This window comes from Lagenorhynchus albirostris, chromosome 3 (assembly GCF_949774975.1).
Source record: "Lagenorhynchus albirostris chromosome 3, mLagAlb1.1, whole genome shotgun sequence".
NCBI lineage: Eukaryota > Metazoa > Chordata > Mammalia > Artiodactyla > Delphinidae > Lagenorhynchus > Lagenorhynchus albirostris.
In genome coordinates, this window is record NC_083097.1 from 111,909,181 (window position 1) to 111,916,429 (window position 7,249).

A 7,249-nucleotide genomic window follows, 5' to 3' on the forward strand; every position below is an offset into this window, starting at 1 on the left:
GGAATAGATATATTGACTACTGGTAAAGTGTCGTTCTAGGGCACTCACTGCCTATTTCAGTAAATTATTTGTTTCATATTCCTAATTTGATATTTATAATATGTGTTACTTTTAATTTCTGTGTTTATAGCAAAACACATTGGATTTAGAGATGGACCTGGATTTGAGTCCCTGCACAGCCACTCAGTAGTTTATGACCTTTCTCAAGTTGTTGCTTAATCTAAGCCTCAGAGATAGGTTTGTAGTGAGAATTAAATGAGAATACAGTAAGTCCCCTACATACGAACCTTCAAGTTGTGAACTTTCAGCGATGCAAACATGTGTTCTCATGTTGAATCACTTAAGTTAGTTCCCATGTCTGGTGTACATTGTCACATGCGTGCATCCTCTACAAGTGGTTGTGTTTTTGTATACTGTACAGTACTGTATAGAGTACAGTAATACAGTATCTTTATTTCAAGCCCGGGATGTCCAGAAGCAAGCGTAAAAGCAGCGGTGATGTAGCTGGTACAGTACTAACCAGACATCACTGGATCCGTTTTTCAAGAGGGTAGATAGAATTGAATCTAGCAAGGAACTAGAACCTGTGCCATCAGCGTCAGGCATGAGTGAAATTGCAGCTTGTCTTCTGTCTCACATTGCTGACGATCCTTCAGCTCTACCATCCCACCTCCTCTCCCTCTTCCAGTCAGTAACTCTTCTTGCCTGTTCACTCGATGCCAGGCCCTGTATGCCAGCTGTTGTACTGTACTACTGTACTTGTCAAGGTACTGTACTGTAAGTTTAAAATTGTTTTCTGTATTTTTTGTGTTTTTTTTCTGTGTATTATTGGTGTGAAAATTATTATAAACCTATTACAGTACAATACTACGTAGCCGATTGTGTTAGTTGAGTACCTAGGCTAATTTGTTGGACTTAGAAACAAATTGGACTTATGAACGTGCTCTCGGAATGGAACTCCTTCATATGTAGGGGACTTACTAATGCATTCGGGCAATTTGGCATACTGACAGAGTTTAGTTTCAGGTTCAAATTCAAGCTCTGCCATTTAACGTGGGGACCTTAGGCAAATTACTTAAGCTTTTATTTTCTTCATTTAAAAAATGTATATAATGTCTATGCCAGAGATATTGCAAGAATTATATGGGATATATAACCAAACTAAAATACTTAACCCATCACCTGACATATTTTAGTATGATAATTTTAACTTTTGTTATACATTCTAAAAGGTCTTTTAACATGAAAGTATCTTAATAAAATGAAAGCAGATGCTGAATTTTCAAATTTGTAAAACATGCCCATTGATTTGGGCATTTTGTTTTCTGTATTAGCAGAACATCAGGCAATATCACAAGATATTCCTTTAACCTTTACATTATCTGAAGGTTATCTGGAGTGGGGAATGGACAAGAGAAAGAAGAGGAACATCAATTGATGCACAGTTGTTCTTTTTTTTTTCCTTTGGCTGCGACTTGCGGCTTGTGGGATCTTAGTTTCCCAACCAGTGATCGAACCCGCGCCCTCAGCAGTCAAAGTGCAGAGTCCCAACCACTGGACCGCCAGGGAATTCTCTGCACAGTTATTATTATATTTTTAAATATTTATTTATTTGGCAGTGCCAGGTCTTAGTTGCAGCATGAGGAATCTGTTTTAGTTGCGACACCTGGGATCTTTTTTTTATTTTTTAATAAATTTATTTATTTTATTTTATTTATTTCTTTTTGGGTGTGTTGGGTCTTCATTGCTGCATGCGGTCTTTCTCTAGTTGTAGCGAGTGGGGGCTACTCTTTGTTGTGGTGCGTGGGCTTCTTATTGCTGTGGCTTCTCTTGTTGCGGAGCACGGGCTCGAGGCACGCAGGCTCAGTAGTTGTGGCTTGCGGGCTCTAGAGTGCAGGCTCAGTAGTTGTGGCGTGTGGGCTTAGTTGCACTGCAGCATGTGGGATCTTCCTGGACCAGGGCTCGAACCCGTGTCCCCTGCATTGTTAGGCGGATTCTTAACCACTGTGCCACCAGGGAAGTCTCTGGGATCTTTTTTAGTTGCGGTGTGCGGGATCTTTAGTTGTGGCATGCTGGATCTTAGTTGTGGCATGCTGGATCTTAGTCGTGGCATGTGGGATCTAATTCCCTGACCAGGGATTGAACCTGGGCCCCCTGCATTGGGAGCTCGGAGTCCTAGCCACTGGACCACGAGGGTAGTCCCTGCGCAGTTATTCTTGCTTGGAAGACTTGAATGTAAGGATACTTCCAAGACTTGAATGATTTTATTTGCCTTCTTAAGAATTGCATGTACTGTTTTTTTGTTTACTTGTTAAAAGATTGAGATGTAGTTGACGTACAGTATTATATAAGTTACAGGTGTACAACACAGTAATTCACAATTTTTAAAGGTTATATTCTATTTATAGTTATAAAATACTGGCTCTCTTCCCTATATTGTACAATATATCCTTGTAGCTTGTTTATTTTATACATAATAGTTTGTACCTCTTAATGCCCTACCCCTGTCGTGCCCCTCCCCCTTCCCTCTCCCCACTGATAACCACTAGTTTGTTCTCTGTATCTGTGAATCTGTTTCCTTTTTGTTATATTCACTAGTTTGTTTTATTTTTTAGATTCCACTTATGAGTGATATTATACAGTATTTGTCTTTCTCTGTATGACATATTTCACTTACCATAATACCCTCCAAGTCCATCCATGTTGTTGCAAATGGCAAAAATTCTTTTTTATGGCTGAGTAGTATTCCATTGTATACATATACACCACATCTTCTTTATCCATTTGTCTGCTGATGGACACTTAGGCTGCTTCCATATCTTGGCAACTGTAAATAATGCTGCTGTAAACATTGAGGTGCATGTATCTTTTCAAATTAGTGTTTTTGTTTTTTTCAGATATATACCCAGAGTGGAAGTGCTGGGTCATATGGTAGTTCTGTTTTTAGTTTTCGGGGAAACATACTGTTTTCCACAGTGGTTGCTCCAGTTTACGTTCCCACCAACAGTGTATGAGAGTTCTTTTCTCCATATCCTTGTTATTTGTTATTTGTGGTCTCTTTGATGACAGCCATCCTGTCAGGTGTGAGGTGATATCTCATTGTAGTTTTAATTTGCAATTCTCTGATGATTAATGACATTGAGCATCTTTTCATGTGCCTGTTGGTCATCAGTATGTCTTCTCTGAAATGTCTATTCATGTCTTCTGCTCATTTTTTAATTGGGTTGTTTGTTTCTTGATGTTGAGTTCTATTAGCTGTTTATATATTTTGGATATTAATCCCTTATCAGTCATATCATACACAAATATTTTCTCCCATTCAGTAGGTTGTTGATGATTTCCTTTGCTCTGCAAAAGCTTTTAAGTCTGATTAGCCCCACTTGTTTATTTTGCTTTTATTTCCTTTGCTTTAAGAAATAGACCCAAAAAATATTGCTATAATTTAAGTCAAAGAGTATTCTAGCATGTGCTAGAAAGCATGTTTTAGTTTTTAAAACAAAATATATATAGCCTATTGTCCTTTTGGGGTTTTTTGGCCATGCCGTGGGGCTTGTGGAATCTTAGTTCCCCAACCAGGGATTGAACCCCAGGCCATGGTAGTGAAAGCCCTGAGTCCTAACCCCCGGACCACCAGGGAACTCCCTGTAATTTTTTATAGTCACCATTTTGATGTCAGTTTTAATATTTTGAAGGTGGGATTAGTGAATCAGTATCTCCAAATGCTATGTTGGTTATACTATCAAACACAGTAAGTTGAATCATAATTTATGGATTTCTTTATTGCTTGAGGATTTGGCATTTCCTAAGCAGAACTTCTCAAATCTGTTGTAAACTCAAGTACATCTCAAAAAAATCAGATTCAATGAATTGAATAGGGGAGGAAGAACATATTAGGTAAGTAGGTAATTGACCATTAGGTAATGGCTTGGATAAGTAATTTTTATGTTATTTTCTTATTACTATAACATCATCAAGTATTAATACTATTGGTATTCAAATCTTATTACTCAGTTGTGATAAGCCAGCCCCATATGGCTCCTAGTGATGCTCACCTCCCGGTATTATGTCCTTGTGTTGTCCCCTCCTGCATGGTAAAATGTGTAGCCAATAGGATATTGCAGAAATGATGATGTGTGATTTCTTTTTTAAAATTTATTTTATTTATTTTTGGCTGCGTTGGGTCTTTGTTGCTGTGTGCGGGCTTTTTCTAGTTGTGGCGCACAGGCTTCTCATTGCGGTGGCTTCTCTCGTTGCGGAGCACAGGCTCTAGGCACATGGGCTTCAGTAGTTGTGGCATGCGGGCTCAGTAGTTGTGGCTCGCGGGCTCAGTAGTTGTGGCGCACGGGATTAGTTGCTCTGTGGCATATGGGATCTTCCTGGACCAGGGATCGAACCCATGTTCCCTGCATTGGCAGGCAGATTCTTAACCACTGCACCACCAGCGAAGTCCCGATGTGTGATTTTTGAGTCTAGGACATAATGGACTGCACTTAGCATTGCTGCCTTGGATCACTTGGTCTGGGGGAAGCCATCTGTCATATCATTAGAACATAGAAACTTTCCTATGGAGAGATCCACATGGTTAAGAACTGAGCCATCCTACTAACAGTCAGTGTCAACTTGCCATCTTGGAAGCAGATCTTCCAGCCCCAGTCAAGCCTACAAATAACTGCAGCCCAAGCCAACATCTTGATTGCAATCGCATGAGAGATCCTGAGCTAGAACCACCCAGCTAAGCCATTTCTGAATTCCTTACCCACATAAATGGTGTGAGATAATAAATGATTATTACTATTTTAAGACAAAGTTTTGGGTAATTTGTTATGCAACACTAGATAATCATTATACTGATTGTACATGATTGTTAGGTTATACTAAGTACTCACGTACCTAAGGAATAACCAATTCATAAGATTTCCCTTTCAAAATGATGTTAAGACACAACTATACCAATAAGGACATTAGCAACTATCATTATCTTCAACTAACTCCCTCCTATCCCCCTGCCGCGGACTTTCCATCATGCAAGCCTGGCAAAACACTAACTCTGGGCTAATTTTGGTTCCCTTTTACTCCAGAGCTGCTAAATGCTGTTGGAGAAAAATGCTTAACTGTGCCATTTGCCACGATAAATTCCTGCTTTGCAACCACAGCTGGATCCCCAACACTATCTTAGTAGTATCCTTAGTCAGCTCTCATGCCATTCTTTATTCAGGTTATTTCAGATTTCCACTCTCCACTCTCCTTAGATACTTAGATCACCACATGCTCTCTCTCAGCAGACCACCTTTCTTCTTGACAGAGAAAATAGCTTATCTGCATTCATCCTTTCCTCCTATTACAATGGAGGAAATATTCCTCTTACTATCTCTAGTTTATCCCTCTTTGGATCCCACCGTACTTTTTCCTCAGAAATTATCCTCTCTCCTGTGTCTGAAACCTCTCTCAGTAGGATCCTTCTCATTAGCTTTTAAACACAATTTAGTTAAATCTAATATTTATTACACAAGCTATTATGAAGTATTGGTTAACAGTGTGATAACATTTGAAATGGGTTACTGGTTGTATATCAGTGTAAAAAGTTTTGAATTCAGATTGATATTCTAGCTTCAGCTGTGTCAGAAACTCCCTATGTGACACTGAGCCATTTTCTCTGGCTTTAGTTTCCTAATGAGTCAAATAAGAATGGTATCTCTGGGAGAAAGCCATCTGAGTGAAATCATAAATGCCAAAGGCTTAATACCCAGATCAGAAATGTAGAGGTCGGGGCTTCCCTGGTGGAACAGTGGTTAAGAATCTGCCTGCCAGTGCAGGGGACAGGGGTTCGAGCCCTGGTCCAGGAAGATCCCACATGCCGCGGAGCAATTAAGCCCGTGCGCCACAACTACTGAGCCTGCGCTCTAGAGCCCGTGCTCCGCAACACGAGAAGCCACCGCAATGAGAAGCCCGCGCACCGCAACGAAGAGTAGCCCCCGCTCTTCGTAACTAGAGAAAGCCCGCGCACAGCAACGAAGACCCAGTGCAGCCAAAAAAATAAAATAAATTTAAAAAAAGAGAAAACGTTAAAAAAAATAAAGAAATGCAGAGGTCTCCTTGTTTTACAGTTGAGGTTTATACTTGTGATTATACCAGGTAGCGTCTCATGTACATCAAAGTAAAGCATGGTTTTGATTAGGAATGAAACTTAGGGTATGGCCTGTGATGTTTTTAGAGTTTACTTAACTACTGTACATTGCCTGATCTACCTTGTGCTTCAGGACACAAGTCTCTTAAATATCTTGGGAGGCTACTTAATTATTGAAGGAGCTTAGTTTAATCTCCTTTTGTTATAACTGCAAAGCATATCCAGTATTGATGAAATAATAATGAGTACATTGGGTCATCTTAAGTCCATCAAAATTAAAATGATAAAGACAGGAAAGGAGCTTGGAAGGATAACTATGTGAATACATGCCCAAAGTATTGATTTATTAATTAAATATCCTCTTCAGATTAAAGGTATTACATTACAAAACAACACAATCCACTTATCTGTTCTATTTAAAAAATCACCAAAAACTTAGTGACTTAAAATAACAATTTTTTTTCAACATCTTTATTGGAGTATAATTGCTCAGCAATGGTGCGTTAGCTTCTGCTTTATAACAAAGTGAATCAGCCATACGTATACACATATCCCCATATCCCCTTCTTTCTTGTGTCTCCCTCCCACCCCTCTAGGTGGACACAAAGCGCTGACCTGATCTCCCTGTGCTATGCGGCTGCTTCCCACTAGCTATCTATTTTACATTTGGTAGTATATATAAGTCCATGCCACTCTCACTTCGTCCCAGCTTACCCTTCCCCCTCCCTTTGTCCTCAAGTCCATTCTGTACGTCTGCATCTTTATTCCTGTCCTGCCCCTATGTTCTTCAGAACCATTTTTAAAATGACATTTTTAAAATTTCTGTTTCTGTGGGTCCGGAATTTGGAAACAGCTCAAGCTGTGCATCTCTGGCTATGGTCTCTCAGGCAGTAGTAGTCCAATGGTTGCCGAAGCTGCAACAGAATGGGGCCAGGCTCAGCTGGTGATGGTGGGCATCTCTCTTCTTGACGTGTCACGGCTTCCCTATGCAAGCTAGGTTTGCATACAGCCTCAGGACAGTCCATCTACTTACTTCGTGGCTCAGAACGCCTGTGCAAACCTTCCAGCAAAAAAGGATAAAGCTGTGTCGCCTCAGAAGTCATACAGGATCATTTCATACACTGC